The sequence below is a fragment of the Macaca mulatta genome, chromosome 13 (genome assembly GCF_049350105.2).
Source record: "Macaca mulatta isolate MMU2019108-1 chromosome 13, T2T-MMU8v2.0, whole genome shotgun sequence".
Classification (NCBI taxonomy): domain Eukaryota; kingdom Metazoa; phylum Chordata; class Mammalia; order Primates; family Cercopithecidae; genus Macaca; species Macaca mulatta.
The window spans coordinates 13,528,272-13,547,602 of NC_133418.1; the positions used below are offsets into that span (position 1 = coordinate 13,528,272).

A 19,331-nucleotide genomic window follows, 5' to 3' on the forward strand; every position below is an offset into this window, starting at 1 on the left:
TCATTAAAAAGTTAGGAAACAACAGATGCTGGAGAGAATATGGAGAAATAGGAACACTTTTACATTGTTGGTGGGAGTGTAAATTAGTTCAACCATTGTGGAAGACAGTGTGGCAATTCCTCAAGGATCTAGAACTAGAAATACCATTTCACCCAGCAATCCCATTACTGGGTATATACCCAAAGGATTATAAATCATTCTACTATAAAGACACATGCACACATATGTTTGCTGTGGCACTGTTTACAATAGCAAAGACTTGGAACCAACCCAAATGCCCATCAATGATAGACTGGATAAAGAAAATGTGGCACATATACACCATGGAATACTATGCAGTCATAAAAAAGGATGCGTTCATGTCCTTTGCAGGGACATGGATGAAGCTGACATAGTTTCAGCAAACTAACACAAGAACAGAAAACCAAACACCACATGTTCTCACTCAGAAATGGGAGTTGAACAATGAGAACACATGGACACAGAGAGGGGAACATCACACACCGGGGCCTGTCAGGGAGTGGGGGCCTGGGAGAGGGATAGCATTAGGAGAAATATCTAATGTAGATGATGGGTTGATGGGTGCAGGAAATGACCATGGCACATGTGTACAAACCTGCATGTTCTGTACATGTACCCCAGAACTTAAAGTGTGTGTGTGTGTGTGTGTGTGTATATATATATATATACACACACTTTATATATATGTGGAGAGGGCTTTATATATATATACATATAAATATATACACACACACTTTATATATAAAGTATTATATATATAATAAAATATAAATATAATATATATTTATATATAAATATAATATATTTATATATAAATATAAAATATTTATATATTTTATATATATTTTATATATTTTTATATATATTTATAAAATATAAATATAATATATAAATATATATTTATATATAAATACACTTTATATATATGCCCTCATGTGGAGAGGGCAGCAGAAAAGCACCCCAATTTACAACAATGTCACAAAAGAAAAGCGAGCTCTAGGGCTTGGGGGATGGAGATGCAACTCTCAAATGTCAATAATCAATAGGAGAAACGTGTCCCTGACTTTCAAACGGAGGCCCTTGTGAGGGAGTTATGTCATTGGTCTGCCTTATAAGAAACTTTACTTCGGCATTTCTTGTCTTTCATGTGAAAGGAATAAGAGAGTTTGAGGTTGCAGGCAATATATATGGTATATATATATGGTATTTGCTTCCTCTTTGGCAATGTAATGGCCACACCATGTCATCATCAAGGGTGTCTTTCTATCTTGGATGCAAGTTTTTACCCGGTGCATTTGTCAAAGTGCTCTTAGCTCTTGGAAAATCAGGTTCTCTGCTTCCATAAGGAAGTGAGAAGAAAAGAATTTTCCAGCTTTCTAAAAGGTAATGTGTGTTCTGTCTTAGCCACTTCCCATCACTCCCAGCCCCACCAGGAAAAGTCAGTATTCATTTTTGATGTATAAAAGTAATTGCATCTAAGTTACCTTAACCAGGCTCCATAATTCAAGTCAAAAGCAACCAAAAGCAGAGTGAAAACACATGGTAAAGAATGGAAACAGCATGGTCTATTAAAATACCTTTGCAGTTTGCTTTTATCTCTCCTTCCAGACATCCTGCCTAGGGTCGCTCTCTTCTGCTCTGCACCAGGGTCCCCCTCCTCCCTTCCCTGAGCCAGCAGTCCTGGAAGGCAGCCTTTGATGTGAGGGCTCCCCGCTCCTGCATCTACCTTCTGCAAAATTACAGGAAGAGGCTGGCAGCCCCTGCGCTGCTGCAAAGACCCTAAAACAATGCAGAAGGGGGGCCAGGCACTCAGGCGGGGATATTTTCCACTTATTTTGTGGCACAGAAGGGAGGTGCATGAGAACACAGGCACGGCAACACCCGGCACTCCCACACTTAGGCACAAATAGTGCTGGGGTGCAGATGTTGCCGAGGAGGTGTGGGGCTGCTGAGAATCAGCCGAGTTGCTTTGAAGCGTCTCAGAGATCTCTACTCACGTGGCCCTATCACTCCTTGGTGAATGGTGCAAGGTTTTGGCTTTTTCTTTCTTTTCCTTTTTTTTTGATAAAGACTTATGTTTATAGAACTGATCAAATAGGAAGGTATTTCATGGGCTGTAGCCTAAAGGATCCAAGTAAGCTATCTGCAGAGAATGGAGAATGCCTGAGAGGGGTGTGTGGGAGTCAGAGTAAGAATAAGAGTAAGAATCCAGAATGCACTGTAAGAATCCAGGCAAAAGGAAAAAGAAAACCTGCAAAGATGGTTTATAGCAGGGGACTACAAATTTTGGTGGCTCCCCACACCAGGAAGTACATTTTTGCATCACAAGCACTTCAAAGACCCTCACATTTAATGCTAGAAAAATATACTGTCATGAAAAAATTCTGGAAAGAATTTCTTACTGTGTGAAAAGCATTCTGTTCCCTTTAATTCTATTTTTTCCTGCTCTAGTCAATTTCATTTTGTTGTTAAAAATGTCCCGATCTCAATCCACTGAACTGGATGTTACATGACCCATAACATGAACTATGAAACTGACCCCAAGCTTGAAACACTTCTGTTTCAGTAAAGCCTGGACAAGACAGAGCGTCTCGTGAACACGTGGAGAGGGCAGCAGAAAAGCACTCCAATTTACAACAATGTCACAAAAGAAAAGCGAGCTCTGGGGCTTGGGGGATGGAGGGGCAACTCTCAAATGTCAATAATCAATAGGAGAAACGTGTCCCTGACTTTCAAACAGAGGCCCTTGTGAGGGAGTTACGTCATTGGTCCGCCTTATAAGAAACTTTACTTCGGCATTTCTTGTCTTTCACGTGAAAGGAATAAGAGAGTTTGAGGCTGCAGGCAGGCATTTAGGTGTTGAAAAATCCCTCTAAACCATTGTGCTTATAGTTAAGGCAGCTTCACTAGGCCCTGGGTGCCTGGGTATGAGGCTTTGGGCTCAGAGAAGGGAGCCCCTCCGACAGGGCCCTGAGAATCTGCAGTTACGCCTGTGGACCTCGCATACTTACTAAAAGCGCTCTCAAAAGCGCCTCAGTTTGGACCATAAATTCAACGGTCACCCTAATTATGAATAACTGAGAAAGGTATATCTAGAGTATGCAGTCTACTTTATTCTTATTGCTTTGTCACAAAAACACACAACCCATGTAAATTCACCTCTGATTTCTAACGCTGTGATGCTCATATTAAGGAAAGGGTCAAAGTAACGCAACCGGGTACCAGGTAAGTAAACCTGTTCCGAGAGCGCGTGGTCATAAAAGGTTCCAGTCAGCTGAAAACCTGCTGAGGGTCTCCCCTAGTCCTTCCCACCTGGAGGAACAAAGGTCCTTTTAGATTCCAGTCCTGGAGGCCCTGCGCCGTCCCCAAGTGGGTGGAGGTATGAATATACGTGTGGGGCGGCCCATGCCATTCATAGGTGAGATCTAGACATAGCTCAGCTGACACAGATTTGGGAGCCAGGGGCTTGCCGAGCTGTGAACACCCCATATTCCCCAAACTGCAGCTCATCTCCAGCTTCTAGTTTCCCTGCAACCCCACTTCTTTTGTCCTCAAATAATTCTCGTGTCCTGTTGGCTTGCTCCCTTCCTAGTGGATCAAAGCTGGCTCGTTTGCTGGGTTTTGGAACTACCTTCCATCCCTGAGAGGTTGTGCTCCTCACAGGCAGCCAGCCTGACTTGGAGGCCCGCTTACTATCCCCTCCTGTGGACAGACCCTCCCACTACGCCCTTCTGCGGACAGGCCCTCCCGTGGCTGCCCCATGACCACGCTTGTCCTGTCCCTTGGCTTCGTGTGGGTCAGCTTGTTCTGCCACCTTGCTAGGCTGGTTCCTGGAGCTTCTATCTCTTGTGGCCTGGGTCGCCACCCTGGTCACCTGTGTGGCCGGACCCTGTGTCCCTCACTGGAGCACCCTGAGCTAGGCTGCCTCAGCTCTTCCTTACCTGCTCCTCTTACTGCGGGGATCCTGCTTCCAGCTCTGCCATTGGTGGCTGCTCTGTACTCTGTACAGACACCCTGTTTGACGGGAGGCGTGTCATGGCCTGTCCCCACGCTGGGCTTTCATTTTTACTTTGTAACCTACTTTTATCGAACGTCTGTGATTGCTTAAAAGTCAATAATATATTTGGAGATCGGGTGAGATGGATTGTTTTAAACCTCACCTTGATAAGATAAAACAATGTTGAAAGTTGACTGTGAGCCTTTGGTGTCCTTTACTGCAGAGGAGAAGGGCAGAAGGGGATGACCTGTCCTGTTTAATGTGGCATACAAAACCCAAATCTGGGATCCAGAAGTTTCCACCCTCCCTCCACTACCACAAGGAAGGAAAAAGGACTTAATAAACACCAGAGACTGTACTGCACAATATGATGGTAAAGAGATCGCAGTTCTGCCTCTTAGTAATTGGTAGCAAAATGATAGTCTCCCAAAATGTGCACATCTGAATTCCTGGAACCCGTGAATACGACACCTTACATGGCAAGAGGGTCTTTGCAGATGTGATTAAGTTAAGGATCCTGAGATAGGGGGATTATTCTACATCAACTGGGCAGCCCCCAATGTAATCACCAATGCCCTTATATATGAAAGATGGAGGCTGGAGAGCCAGGGTGAAAGAGAAATGGGAAGTTGCTGTGCTCTGGGCTTTGAAGACAGAAGAAGGGGCCATGAGCCAAGGAATGTAGGCAGCTTCCAGAAGCTGGAAAAGGTGCGGAAACATACCTCCCCTAGAGCCTCCAGAATGCATCCCTGCTCATACCTTGATTCTGGCCTAGTGAGACCCGTTTCAGACTTCTGACCTCCAAAAATTTAACACAGTAAATCTGTATTGCTTTAAGACAGTACATTTATGGTAATTTGCTAGGACACCCATAGGAAACTAGTACCGTGACTAGAGCTCCTTAGTTCAGATACTTCTCTGGATTTGTTCCCTCATCTGCAACTGACAAATTGTAATTGTCCCTGCACCAGGTGGCTGCTGTGAAGACGGCGGGACAGTGCAAAGCAAGTCAAGCCTACGGGGTACTTTCTGCCATAGAGCGTGGGTTCAGTTGACGGTAGCCGTGGCTGTTAGTGCTTCCTTGAATCCCTGCAAGTGACGGACAAGGTCACTGTTATTATTCTCATTTTACAGGTGTGGTTCTGGGAAGTTAAAACCTTGCCTGGGCCCAGTGTGAGTGGTAGAACTAGGACCTTGTGCCCTGGCAACTTGACTCGCCAGCTCCCACCTCCCTTCCTTGACAAAATGCAAGTGTAGTGGACGTTTTTAAAGTGAAGTTTCAGTGGTGAACAAGGGACATTAAACTTGGATCCTAACAAGAACACTGTGACCAGTGATAGGCATTGTTGGGGCTCAGCAAACGACACCCCAAAGTGTGGCGCCGTGGCCTGCCGAGTGCTTTGAATCGAAGCACACTGGAAAGGCCTCTGAAGCAAAGTCTGTCTCTGATCTTCTCCTGTCCTCCTCCTGTTTCCTTTCCTCCCTTAAGGCAGGTCAGAGAAGCCAGAACCACTCTTCCTACAAAATAAAACTTAAAAGTAGGCCAGGCGTGGTGGCTCATGCCTGTAATCCCAGCACTTTGGGAGGTTGAGGCAGGCAGATTACCTGAGGTCAGGAGGTCGAGACCAGCCTGGCCAACATGGTGTAACCCCGTCTCTACTAAACATACAAAAAATTAGCCGGGTGTGGTGGTAGGCACCTGTAGTCCCAGCTACTTGGGCAGCTGAGGTATGAGAATCGCTTGAACCTGGGAAGCAGAGGTTGCAGTGAGCTGAGATCGAGCCACTGTACTCTAGCCTAGGCAACAAGAGCAAAACTTCGTCTAACAAAACCCTAGAAATATTACTGTAAGGTTTCCCTGGCCCTTTTGTGTAGGAATCGGCTATAAAGAAATTCCCAAACCTATCTTGTCTGAAAGGAGATCCTAAGACCTCATTCCACAGAGGTCCTGCCCTGTGTCTGGGAGGAAGGACTCCCAGACCAAGATGAATCCAAGCAGACAGGACTTGTTGTGGTTCCCCACTGTTGCCATTAGGCCATACCCTTTATGTCCAATCACATTTTTACACCACTATACACTCTTCATCAAATCTAAACATAAAAATGGACAGTCTTCTCTGGGATCTTTGGGTCTTCATTTCTGAAGCCTCCCATGTCATGAAATAAATGAGTTATGCTTTTCTCTTGTTAATCTAGATTTTGTAATAGGAATGCCAGCCATGACCCTTATAATGGGGAGGAAGAGTTTTGTACCATTCCACCTCTACAATATGAATTACAGTCAAAAAGTTTCTAAGATCTCAAATTAAACATATATTAAATAGATTATTCACACCTTCATCCTTCAACAGACATTTATTTAGTGCCTACTAGGCACCATTCACTGTAGTAGGTATTGGGGATATCTCAGTGAACAAAATAGAGTTTCTGCATTCATTGGAGTTCACATTTTATTGGAGGAGAGATAAACATATATATATATATATGTATGTATGCAGATGTGTAGATGTGTGAGATAGCAAGTAAATCAGGGTAAGGAGCTAGAAATTGATAAGGAGTGTCATTTTAGATGAAGTGTTTAGGGGAAGCTCTCAGATTGGGTGTGAATGAAGGAAGGAGGAAGCCTTGTGTTTGTCTTGGAGAAGAGTCTGACAGAGATGCCAGCAAGTGTGATAGGCCCTGGGGCAGGGCAGTGTTTGGCACAGCTGGGTCAGGGCAATATGACTGGAACCCCTCTAGATGGACAGAGAGAGAAGGAGGAGATGAGGTCAGATTCCTGGGGCATGGATCGTGTAGGGATCTGTTGGCTACGGTTGGAGTTAGGATTTTATTTCGATTTGGGAAGCCATTGGAACATTTGGGAAAAGGAGACACACTGTCTAATTTAAGTTACAAATATGATCACTAATTTTAAACAGAGACCTGTGGTTAAATGGAGCTCACATTGGCCTCTGGGGTTGCCTGGTTGCTCCTGCCCGAGGCTGGCGGAGGTTTGCTGACACTTCCCAGGAAAGAGTGAAGCACAGCGGACAAAAGTAGAAGCAGCTCAGGGCAGCATGCCAGAATCCTGCCAGGGCTCCTCAGCAGCCGGAGTGGAGGATATGCTGCCGCTGCTGCTTCATAATAGTAGCTGAAGGGTTTATCAATCCTTCTACCCAACTTTCATTACTTTAACAATGTGGAACTTGCCACTATGAGTTTCCAAACTGGCTGACTTGTGGAGAGCCCTGTCTTAATTAGAAGGTCCTCATCCCACCCTTCCTTACTGCCTGCAGAGTTTTTCCACCTGAGAGTGTTTGTAGACACGAAACTGTGGGTGTTCTTACTTCTCCCCTCACTTGGATGATCGCCCATGCTGGTTAATTGGAGTGCCAACACATTTGCACCTGCTCATAGATTTTTGCATTTTCAATTTGCAAGAGTAGAGAAACAGAGGCCTAAAAGGAGTTTGTCTCAGGCACTTTCCACATCTTAGCTTTATGTCTTACACGCGCTATCGTTTTTTCACTGGACCTAACTGATTTGGACGTCTTGTTTGACCTCTGTCTTTGATTTTGGGATTGGAAGGGCATAACATTTGGCCATTGGTTCTCTCTTCAATGTAAATAAAGTTGAAGTAAAGAGACTATTCTCTCTCGCCTGCTTTTTTGGTTCCTAAAGTATATTTAAAGAGAGCAAAATATTACAGTTTCCTAGTAAGTTAATTAAAAGATTCTGAAGAAAATTGGACAGCTTTTCAAAAAAGGAAGTTTACAGAGTTCAGAATTTTTTCAGCATTTCCATCCTCTTCTCTTCCCCCAACACACACAGACTCATACAGAGACACACACAGACACACCCACACAAACTAATACATTAGTAAATGGAAGCTTCTAAGTCAGGGAATCTACTCCTTAAGCATACCTTATCATCAGATATTAATACTTATTGCGTTCAAAAATTCCATTTAAAAAATACGTCCTTATGCTACATATTGAAAGGTAGGGAGTGAATCTGAAACCTGGTTCCCAGCCAGGATTGCAGAAGGGAAAAGTACTAGCCAAGAAGAAATACTTCTAGCTCCTTCCTTTGGATTTCAACACTCCTTGAACCCAGCTGAATTAAACACAACAGTTTGGTTCAGCAAATATTTATTAGGCAGCTGTGCACTGTGTGCAAGTTACAGTGCTAGCTCTCAGGGTTTAACTAGGGTGGATGAATATACTTCCCAGCCTCTTGAGAAGGTGCTGAAACTAAAGGGAGAATTAAAAATGAAAAATAAAAATAAGTTCAAGTCCTCATTCTTTTTTCTTTCTTTCTTTCTTTTTTTTTTTTTAAAGGAGTCTTTCTCTGTCACCCTGGTTGGAGTGCAGTGGCACAATCTCGGCTCACTGCAACCTCCACCTCTCAAGTTCAAGCAATTTTCCTGCCTCAGCCTCCTGAGTAACTGAGATTACAGGCACATGCCACCATGCCCAGCTAATTTTGGTATTTTTTAGGAGAGGCAGGGTTTCCCCATGCTGGCCAGGCTAGTCTTGAACTCCTGACCTCAGGTGATCTGCCCACCTCGGCCTCTCAAAGTGCTGGGATTATAGGCGTAAGCCACCGCGCCCGGCTTCACTTTTAAGATGAGGTCCTTTCTCCGTTGTGGGGACTTTTCCGAGTTTCTAGTGGGATTAGTGTGAAACTGGCATTGCACTGCCTGCGTTCGAATCCGGCTTCCCCTGTACTGCCTCTGTGCCCCTTTGCTTCTCAGTGCCTCAGTGTCCTCACCTGTAAACAAGGAAACCAGAAGCACTCCTCACAGAGCCACCCTGCACATCTGTGTGTGTGTGTGTGCAGCACACCCAACACTGCTGCACACGCCATGAGCACTCAAACGTCAACAACTACTATCTCTGTAATTCAGAGCTTTATTTTAAATTTGGAATCCAAATTAGTCCTATTCCAGATTCTTTATAAAAATGAGTTTTTTCTTTTTTCCCCTTTTACTTTGGGGAGCCAAGAGACTTCCTTATTTCATTTTACAAAATGTTGGATTTTTGAAATGTCCAAAAGAGAACAAAGAGAAGTGAGGTAGCCTCGTCCTTAAGTCATTACCCACCCCTCAACACATCTGGCATATTTTCTGGTACCTTCGAAGAAGTCCTATCACTTTCCATCTCCATATTGTTCACATTCCTTCCCACCTGTAATGTTCTCAGTGTCTGCTAATTTCTCCTTTCCTCGAGGCGCCACGTCCCTTTCTCTGTAAACTTTACCCGAAGTATTTAAAAACGTCATAGATTTTTGCCCTCAATACCTGAAGCATTCGTTTATGTCATTCAAACCTTGTTGTCCCTTGCATATGGCAACAGGGTTGCTCTTTTGCAATTCAAGTCTAATGGCAACTGGATCGGAAAGTACTGGAAAGAAATACATTGGCCGGGCACGGTGGCTCACGCCTGTAATCCTAGCACTTTGGGAGACCAAGGTGGGCGGATCGCCTGAGGTCAGGAGTTCGAGACCAGCCTGGTCAACATGGTAAAACCCTGTCTCTACTAAAAATACAAAAATTAGCAGGGTGTGGTGGCCTACACCTGTAATCCCAGCTACTCAGGAGGCTGAGGCACTAGAATCACTCAAACCTGGGAGACGGAGGTTGCAGTGAGCTGAGATCGTGTCACTGCACTCCAGCTTGGGCAATAGAGTGAGACTCCATCTCAGGAAAAAAAAAAAAAAAAAGACATTATCTTTAACTTGGTTGCACCCTCGGCAATGAATGACACGGTTCTAAGCTTCAGTTTTCTTCTCTGAAAATAGGAATAATAACAGAATTAATAATAATGTTTACCTATAGGGCTGTTGTGTTAAATGAGCTTAAACATAGTTCCTGGATATCATGATCATTCAATAAATTTTAACTTTTTTTTTTTTTTAGATGGGGTCTTGCTCTCTTGCCCAGGCTGTTTTCAAATTCCTGGGCTCAACCAATCCTCTTACCTCAGCCTCCGAAACTAGCTATTATTTGTAATAGACTAAATCATTCTGGTTGGTTATTTACAATTTTTATAATTGGTGGTAATAATTAGACTGTTTTGTGTTTGCATAGAATTTTGCATTACCAAAACTTTCATGATTAGTCTTACTGTAGAAAATTTAGTAAACTATTTAAAATGTAGAGAAAAATGTAAAATTACTTCTAATCTTGTCCTTCAGAATCAATAATTTTATATATTTTTGTGTATTTTTTCAGTTCATATATTAAGAATATTGTTTTCTAGTCTGAATTTTAAAAATTAAAAGTTCTATGCAAACTTTATTTTTGGTGGTTGCATATATTCCATACTATAGCTGTATCATATTTTATTTAACAATGTTTCACTTTTGAGCTATTGCACTGTTTGTTGGTTTAAGTTATTACATATTATTACATATATATATATATATATATATATATATATATATATATATATAATGTTTTCATATAACCCATTGTGCCTTCCTCTTAACCATTTCATCTTCCTACAAAGGATACGACTTGGAGTAGAATATTCAAATCATGTCATTTTCTATTTTGTGTTCATACAAAACCATGAACTGATATGTTGAAATTAGTCTAGATTTATCTGCACAGAACTAAGTCCACGCAAAAAAGCACTATGATGGCTTTTACTTAACATGAAAATAGGTGGTTCCCACAGCCGCTTCAGATACCATCTAGACATGCTTACTCTTTAAAGACTAGAATGACAGAACTTTGGGAGGCTGAGGCAGGCAGATCACCTGGGATCAGGAGTTCATGACCGGTCTGGCCAATATGACGAAACACTGTCTTTACTAAAAATACAAAAATTAGCTGGGCATGGTGGCAGGCGCCTAAGTAATCCCAGCTACTCAAGAGGCTGAGGCAGCAGAATCGCTTGAACCCAGGAGGTGGAGGTTGCAGTGAGCCGAGATCGTGCCACTGCACTCCAGTCTGGGTGACAGAGTGAGACTCCTTCTCAAAAGATAAATAAATAAATAAACAAACAAATAATTTAAAAAGACCAAAATGAAATTCTTGCACTTTCTTCTTAATATCTAATTACATGTTCCTCCTTAATAAAACACATCAAGCATGTTGTATACATTGTTGCCTTGATATAGTTTTAGTTCAGTTTAATTTTTCAGTATTACTTTCTAACTGCAACAAAAGTCGTGCGTTAAAATGGATTTCTTATTCCTCTTTTCTCTATCTAAAATGTATCCACTAAATTCAGATGAAGTACCAAGTTGTAAAACATTAAATTGCTCAGAACTTATGTTAGTTCTTTTCTATTTTTCATCCATAGTTTAGTGTATTAGAGACTAAGTGAGGAGGTGCTGACAAATCAATGGTAATTTAAAAAACTCATTAAACAGATTTTGTGGGGGCATGGAGGGCATGCAGATCAAGGCACAAGGTGGTTGAGTTTTTCATGATTCCAAAGGGACCAGTTATAGTGTAGAAATCAATTACCAGATCATACTTTGAACTGATGTTATATTGCTACATTCTAATAACATGTCTTATCTAAATCTTTATCTTTTTATACTTCTCATCTATCCAGCTATTATGAATATTTTAATATGTTGACTAAACAAATTGGTCATAATGATATATAGAGATAACCAATTTTCAAGGAATTAGATTTTGAATTAACAGTAAAAGATGTTGACCATAAATTAGACAGAAAGCAGAAGACCCAAATAACTTGATTTTTAATATACATAAGTATATATATATACACATATATGTTTTTGTTAATTATAATTTACAGTTTCCCACATAATTTAATGTTTTTGGATTCACCTTAAAATATCTCACAGTGGTATTTTTTTTAAAAAAACTACTATTAAGTTAATGGTTAATCTTTCAATCAAAGACATCTTAGAATCAATAAATAAGATAATAAATTGCAAGAATAGTTATCTTTGAGTAGTAAGAGTATGTACGATTTTCCATTTTCTTCTTTTTGCTGGTCTGTATTTTTTATAGTAAACATAGATTATTTGTAGAGTGAAAAAATAAAAACTATCAATATAATTTTACCTCTTTCTTTGGTGGGGAGAGAATGAATTAAACAGTCTCTGGGCCATATCTTGTAAATATGAAATATTTTAGAGATCGGTAGAAAGCATTCAGGTCCCTGTGCTTTAGGTCATGGGAATGCAGTGAGAGGCATGGCTTGGCCTGGACTTGGGGATCTGAAATCAATGGAGAACTCTGGAAACTCTGAATAGAACAATGAAACCTAAAAGTACGAAATGTGCTGAAAGGCAAGATGGTGGGTGAGCAGTCAGGGAACACTGTATTGGAAAATATGCAACTTTTCATGGAAGTTACGCACTAAAATATTTTTTAATGTAAGAAAATGCCTCCAAAATGTCATCATTTGAGTGGAGTAGTCAGCTACTCAATTAAATACAAAAACTTGTGTAAGGGGTCAGATGGATCTCAACATGTAATAGACCTTATTCCAGCCCATCCTGGATACCCCAAAACCCTGACTTGGTCATTACACATTCTATGTATGTACTGAACACTCACATGTACCCTATAAATATGTAAAATATTATGTATCGATAAAATTTTAAAAGCCTAGCAATAAAATAAAATTCAAATAATATTCCTCAAGAAACAAATAAAACAATGATAATAAACTTACATACAGCAAATATGAGCTACAATAGCATTAATCTGTAACGCAGGTGTTTATTAACACTATCCTTGGACCTCAGAATAATTTAGAAAAAAAAAAGACTGCACAGACAACTTTTTTTTTCTTTTTAGATTAGACTTGATAAAGTATCTTGCATGGAGTCTGGCTAGAGGATGTTTATATATATGATGTCTATTATCATATATATGGCATCTTATCAGTATTGAGATTGTTACACAATTGACCTGAGCATTACTTAGGACTGTGTATCTTGGAGTTTGCCCTGCTCTGGAAATTGTAAAATATTCATGCATTTCCTTTTCAAAGCATGCAATAGCTCTCTGGGCTTTCAAACCATCAGCTGCGAAGAGTCATGTTGTATAAACACACTTTCCCAGAGTAATCAGACTCATCAGTAATTTGCCATTTCAGCCCAGGCTTTCCGGAAATTCTGTCAGGGAGAAAAAGTTCAAGTGCACTGTGGTTTGCCCCCTTTCCAATGTTTATTTTATCATATTTCTTCTTTTGCTTTCCCCTTAAAAAATGTTTTCCGTTGTTTAAAACGGATTCCCACTGAGAGGGGGCAGGAGTTCAATTTTATTTAAATCTCTCCTCATTCCCGATGAGCAGGGGTTCTCTGTCTTCAAGCTGACACCCCCAGTAGCTCTGGGCAGGGCGGCTTCTGTTCTTGGGCTCTGTCGTTGGTGGGAGCCAGCTGCCAGCACCACCTGCATCTCTGCTATGGTCGGCCAGCTCCCAGTGCCCGAGAGCTTCCTCCCAGGGCTGGGACACTCCCTCTGCATGGATCAAGATGCCCACAGAGCTGCTGTCCAAGCCTGCTGCAGAGACAGGCTGGGAAGGACGGCAAGGGTGAGAGAAGAGCACGGGGGAACCAGTGGCGCTTACCTGCGATGTCAGGGTTCTGTCTTCTGTCCTCCAGCCCGATGAGCAGGGACAGCGGCCGTGCAGGCAGATGGCCGGGTTGGATGGCCCCAACCTTCTGTGCAGCTGCCAGCCAGCTGCGCTGCCCTTGTCAGTGGCGCTATAAATAAGGCACGTCTGGACATCGGCCAGGCCCAGGAGATAAGAACCCAGCCCCTGGCTCCCACATGCCTTTTAAGGTCTCCAGATTAAAGGAGGCTCAGCTTCCAGATGGGAAGGGGCTGCCATGTCCTCACTTGTCCTGCCTGCTTCAAGGACAGCCCAGGCATCATATTTTCCAGGAATCCAAAGGGTGGCTGAACTGGGAAGGCCATCAGCGCCAGAAAGGGACCTCACTTTGTCATACAAGAGGCAGAGCCTCCAACAGGCTGCCCAGCTCCATCTCTGTGAACCCCTCAGATTAGGTGACTGGCTTGGAGGCCCAGGAGTGGAAGGACACTTCCCCCAGGCCACACAGCACCTCAGTGAGCTGGGAAATGTGGATTTCCAGTGCTGCCTTTTGGAACAAGCTCACTGACCTTCTCTTTGGCTTACGAGGGCCTTTGCTTGGGTGAGAGGATGTTGGGAAGACCGAACAATCGGCTTAACAAATGCCAGGCATTTGTGAAGCCGTGGAGTGGAATACATTCGCAGAAAGTTCTCTGCCTCCCCATCCTCCCCGCTCATGCGTGATTATAAGGGTTTCTTGAGCCACACACTGTTTTCTCTATAGAATTACAACAGTGAAATCTTCCCGGAGCCTTTTTAAAGCCATATGCTGGGAGAGGAAAGAGAAAACTGATTTGGGGAACCAACAGCCCCTGATTCTTCCTTAATGTCTTACTTACGAGTATGCTGAAAAGGCACTCACCCACGACGAGGGCCAGCCTCTTCCGAGGACTGTTTGGCGACAGCTGTCTGCATTACCACAACAATCCTAAGCCCGCAGATTTATTCCAAGGAAAGAATAGTGGATGTGGGCAGCGACGTAACCACAAGGACATTTCTCGAACCTCTTTTTTTCTTGGAATTAGGAAAACTTGGAAACAACCTAAATGGCTAACAAAAGGGGGCTGATTAAATGAGAAATAGTGTATAAAAAAGCAGAACAGACCAGTCACACTGGCTTATGCCTGTAATCCCAGCATTTTGAGAGGCTGAGGCAGGAGGATCACTTGAGCCCTGGAGTTCAGGACGGCAGTGAGTTATGACCGTGTCACTGCACTCCAGTCTGGGCAACCAAGCAAGACCCTGTCTCTAAAAATAAAATCAAAAATAAAGCAAAGCAAAACATGCTGCAACCTTTAGAAATGTCAAAGGAGAATATTTAATGATATAGGAACAATGCATATAATAATATATTGAAAATAAAAAGCAGGTCATGGCTCTGCCTGTAATCCTAGCACTTTGGGAGGCCGAAGGGGGGCAGATCACATGAGGTCAGGAGTTCGGGACCAGCCTGGCCAACGTGGTGAAACCCTGTTTCTATTAAAAATACAAAAAAAAAAAAAATTAGCCAGGCGTGGTAGTGGGCATGTGTAATCCCAGCTACCTGGGAGGCTGAGGCAGCAGAATCGCTTGAATCCAGGAGGCGGAGGTTGCAGTGAGCCAAGATCGCACCATTGCACTCCAGCCTGGGCAACAACAGTGGTCACCCTTGAGGGGAAAAGGGCGTATGTATAATATGAGGTTACTACACACAGGTAAGCACCCCCCCCCACACACACACACACATCCTGAAAGGATGTGCCACAAATGTGGAAGGTGGTGATGGCTGGAGGAACGGATATGGCTGATTTTATTTTCTTCTTTGTCTTATATGCAATCTCTAAATTATTTACAATAATGTTGTATTCCTTTTATAAGAAAATTAACTTCATCTAAAATCTTAGTTTCTGCGAATCAGAAGACAGCTTTCTGTGTTTCTGCATTAATGAATCTCAGTTTATTTTAAGGTTACAGAATTCCTTGGGATTTCCCCACTCTTTGGAAAAACCTATGTAAGGCCCAGAACCTCTTTTTCATGCCAGTTCCAATGATCTGATGTAGCTGGATCTGTCAAATCCTCCAAGTGCCCCTGTCAAGGCAAAGGCAAGGCAAGAAAGAGAGAAAGAAAAGAAAAAAAAAAGCACTAAGAGAAAAAGAAGGAAAAAGGAAATAAACTTTATATAATATATGCAATCATAATGTATATTTTTATCACACCCAGTCACTTTTATCCGACCTAACATGCCCCATTTATGCTCCAATCAGTACATTAGAAAGGCACTTAATGGGCCTTTTATTTAAAGGAGGTACATGTTCTGATGATTGTTTTGTTTTTTAAAAATTATTTTTAACGTAAGTAATGACCTCCTGATCTGACTGTGTGATATAGAGGAACTCTTCTTTTACTTAGAACTCATTTTCAGTGATATGTATGTTGGAAGAGGGGACCCCTTTCCTGACCCGACTCCTGTAGTATGGAGGGCCCGAAATCCTTTAATTTCCTCATCTGTCTACAGAGACCAGCATGGGATTGCCTCCGCCATGAGCAGGACCTGGCCTAAGACATAGCACTGGGTGGTTTCAATGCTTTTGTGTTGAGTCTTATTGCCAGAGGAGCCTCTATAACAGACACAGCCCTGGGCAGAGCCTGCAGGCTGAGACCCATTCTCTGGACTATTATTTGAATTTGTGGTGCCGAAGCCCTGCTTGGACTATCCAAAGTCCTTCTCGAGTAAGTGCTGACTGCCTACCGCAGAGACTAGCCAGCTGAACCATGGAAAGCATCCTGCAGGTGTCCAGGGAAGAGGGGGCACTTCCAGTCTCAGGTCAGCCTCTGGAGTAGGGTAGAGTTTCTCAAGAGAAGGACAAGATCAGGAAGAGATGGCACTGAGAGTCCTAAGGAACGACCTCTCTTGGAGGAAGCTAGGCTGGAGGACAAGGAATTGGGGTGCCCAAATAAAGGACTTTCTGAAAGGGCTCGCCAGTTTGCAAGTCTCATCTTTGATCTCTGGGAACAGCCCCCCAAAATGAACAAGAGGAAAAACAGTTTTCTCTCTACCCTTCATGAATTCTTAGCTGGGATGCCCTGGAACACAAGACAGATCAACAGGAGAAAAACAAACAAGTTGAATATTAAATAGCGTGGATACCTTCTATATCCACGGGAGTTACACAGTGAGCTGAGCAAATCTCTAGGGTAGATCTAAGAGGGAGTTGAAACTTTGGACTGATATATCATTTTCTGAAACACAGAAAAAATGGTGTAGGAAAGCCCTGTTATGGGGGAGAGGAATGCCCAGAGAAAGCACAGAAAATGAACAAAATGGATCATATTAAGTTGGCACCTTCTCCACAGATACATGTCAAGGGATTTAGTCATCCTTCTCTTCCTGGTGCAGGAATGGAGATTTCCTTCATAGATGTAAATACTCTTCAAAAGGGTAACTTTTCCAGCATATTTAGGGGTGGTGTATTTTGGTCTCTAACAACAACATCTGTTGGGACTCAGGAAACAATACTCCTAAGTATGGGGCTTTGGCAAATTGACTACTCAGAAGGCCTCAGCAACAGCCTCAGCAGCAAGCCCCTCTGACCTTTTCCAGCCTTCCTATCTTCCACCTCTTGTCCTCCCCTGCAGCTTTCAAAGAAACCAGAATCCTCTTCCCAAGGTGGGTCATAGAAATCAGAACTGTCCCGCAAAGCCAGCCATAAAACCTGAAAGTATGGCTCTACCCTTCTCCTGCCTTTCTGGGCAAGAGCTGGCTGTAAAGAAATTCTCTGAGCTGCCATGTCTGAAAGGAGATCGTAAGATCTTCATTCCAGAGGGCTCTGCTCTATAGCTGGGAGGAAGGATTGCCACACGGAGAGGCCAAGAAGAATCTGAGCAGACAGGCCTTGCTGAGTTTTCCCACTCAGCCTGTTAGCGTTAGATCATTCCCTTTTCATTGTATTTCCACGTGACTGTCCATCCCTCATCAAATCTAAGCATAACAATGGACAGCTTTCCTTGGGCCTTTTGGGTCTTCATTCTGAAGGCTCCCATGTCACATAAAGCTTTGATGAAATAATTTTTTTTAGACAGGTCTCTTTCTGTCACTCAGGCTGGAATGCAATGGCGTTATCACAGCTCACGAACTGCTGTCTCAAACTCCTGGGCTCAAGCAATCCTCCTGCCTTAGCCTCCTGAGTAGCTGGAACCACAGGCATGCACCACCATGCCTGGCTAGTTTTTTTTTTTTTTTTTTTTTTTTTTGTAGAGACAGGGGTCTTGCTATGTTGCCCAGGCTGGCCTCAAACTCCTGTGCTCAAGTGATCCTCTTACCTCAGCCTCCCAAAGTGCTGAGATTGTAGATGTGAGCCATTGCACCAAGCTTATTATGCTTTTCTCTTGTTGGCCTGTCTTTCGTTAGAGAAGTGTTGGCTGTGATCCTGCTGAAGACGAGGAAAGGTATTGTACGTTTCTGCCTCCACGCAGCCCTGTTTCACATTCTTCCCGCTCCACGCTGACTCACTCTCACAGTCTTGGCGATGGGTGAGATGTGAGGGAAGGTGCCTGCCTGACATTCACTACCCACAGCAGACACTGTGGGAAGGAGCCACATCTGCCGGGGGTGCTGTGGCCAGGACTTGGGACTGTGGTCAGGACTGGGTGTACCAAGGAGGGGAACTACCCATGAATGTGGCACTTGCCTGTCTTTTATGGTATCATAGGGGAAAGGTGGACAGATACTTCTTGGTCATGTTTTCAAAAACTTGGAGACCAAAACCACAAGACAGATAGGTCTGAAACAAACATTTTTTATTCAATTTGGGAAATATGTACTGAGCCTCCACTAGGAACCAGACACTGACAGGCACGAGGATAGACAGAACGGAGACTCACAGATGGCCATGAGCTCCTCCAGTTTATCCCCAGCTATCAGCCTGGGTGAGGGCACCCCACCATGGGCAGTGTCTCCTGCACAGTCTCAGCACCCCCAGGCCCATGCACTCAGGCATTTTGCCCTGGGACATAAAATCTTCTTGTTCATCCATCAGTGTTGTTCATTCATTTTTCCCAGAACTGCCCATGGAGCTTCTTCCATGTGCCAAGCATTGTACTAGGTCTTGGAGCCTCAGTCCTGAACATAACAGAAGAGCCTCAGGTCAAGGAGGTTGTGATGAACTGACTGTGCACTGTTGTCATAGCCTGAGGCTCTGACCTTGAACCTGGAGCACCTTTCCCTTGTAGTCACTGTAGGTGCCATTTACCACTGTTGCCACCACCCTCATCTTTGAGGGAGTCACTGTCACTACAGCTTCTTGCTCTGGGGTGGGCAGCCTTAAACTTTCTGTGAACCTGGTTCTGTGGCTCCTGGAGCCTGCCAGAGCTGAGCTTTGTACGTGGGATGGGGCGTATCGTCCGGTCAGCCACCTGCGTGCAGCAGAGGCCCACGGCTGTGAGCCTAGCGCTGCTGAGCCTGCTGGGGGGTGTTTGTGCTTCTCATCTGTCACAAGGACCAGCCAGGCCCACGTTTCCCTCCATTTCCTCTATCCCACCCAGCTAGACTGCTGCTGGGACTGCCTTTTCCTCCTCTCCCTCCCTGAACTGAGATGCCATGGGGTTGGGGGTAACGCACCTGGCCCCTGGCTAGAGGGAGCTGGGTCTCTTTCACCATGGACAGGCTTTTCCCTGCTAGCTTCGTGATTTGCATGTCAGAGGAAGACAGCTAGCCAAGGAGCCAGAGAAGGATAACAGAGAGGTAAGAAGAGAAGCACTCAGT

At 43.5% G+C, this 19,331-nt stretch overlaps 1 protein-coding gene across 2 annotated transcripts in view; it reads right to left on the bottom strand.

The window, feature by feature from the left end:
* Window positions 1-14,511, bottom strand: part of FHL2 (four and a half LIM domains 2) — a 77,448-nt gene extending 62,937 nt beyond the window's left edge. Inside the window, exon 1 of one of the 2 annotated variants that reach the window (XM_001109039.5) lies at window positions 13,567-14,511. The gene's annotated coding sequence lies outside the window, so the exon portion shown is untranslated. The remainder of the gene's footprint in view (window positions 1-13,566) is intronic. The other variant, XM_015113044.3, reaches the window with a different exon arrangement.
* Window positions 14,512-19,331: the final 4,820 nt, after the last annotated feature.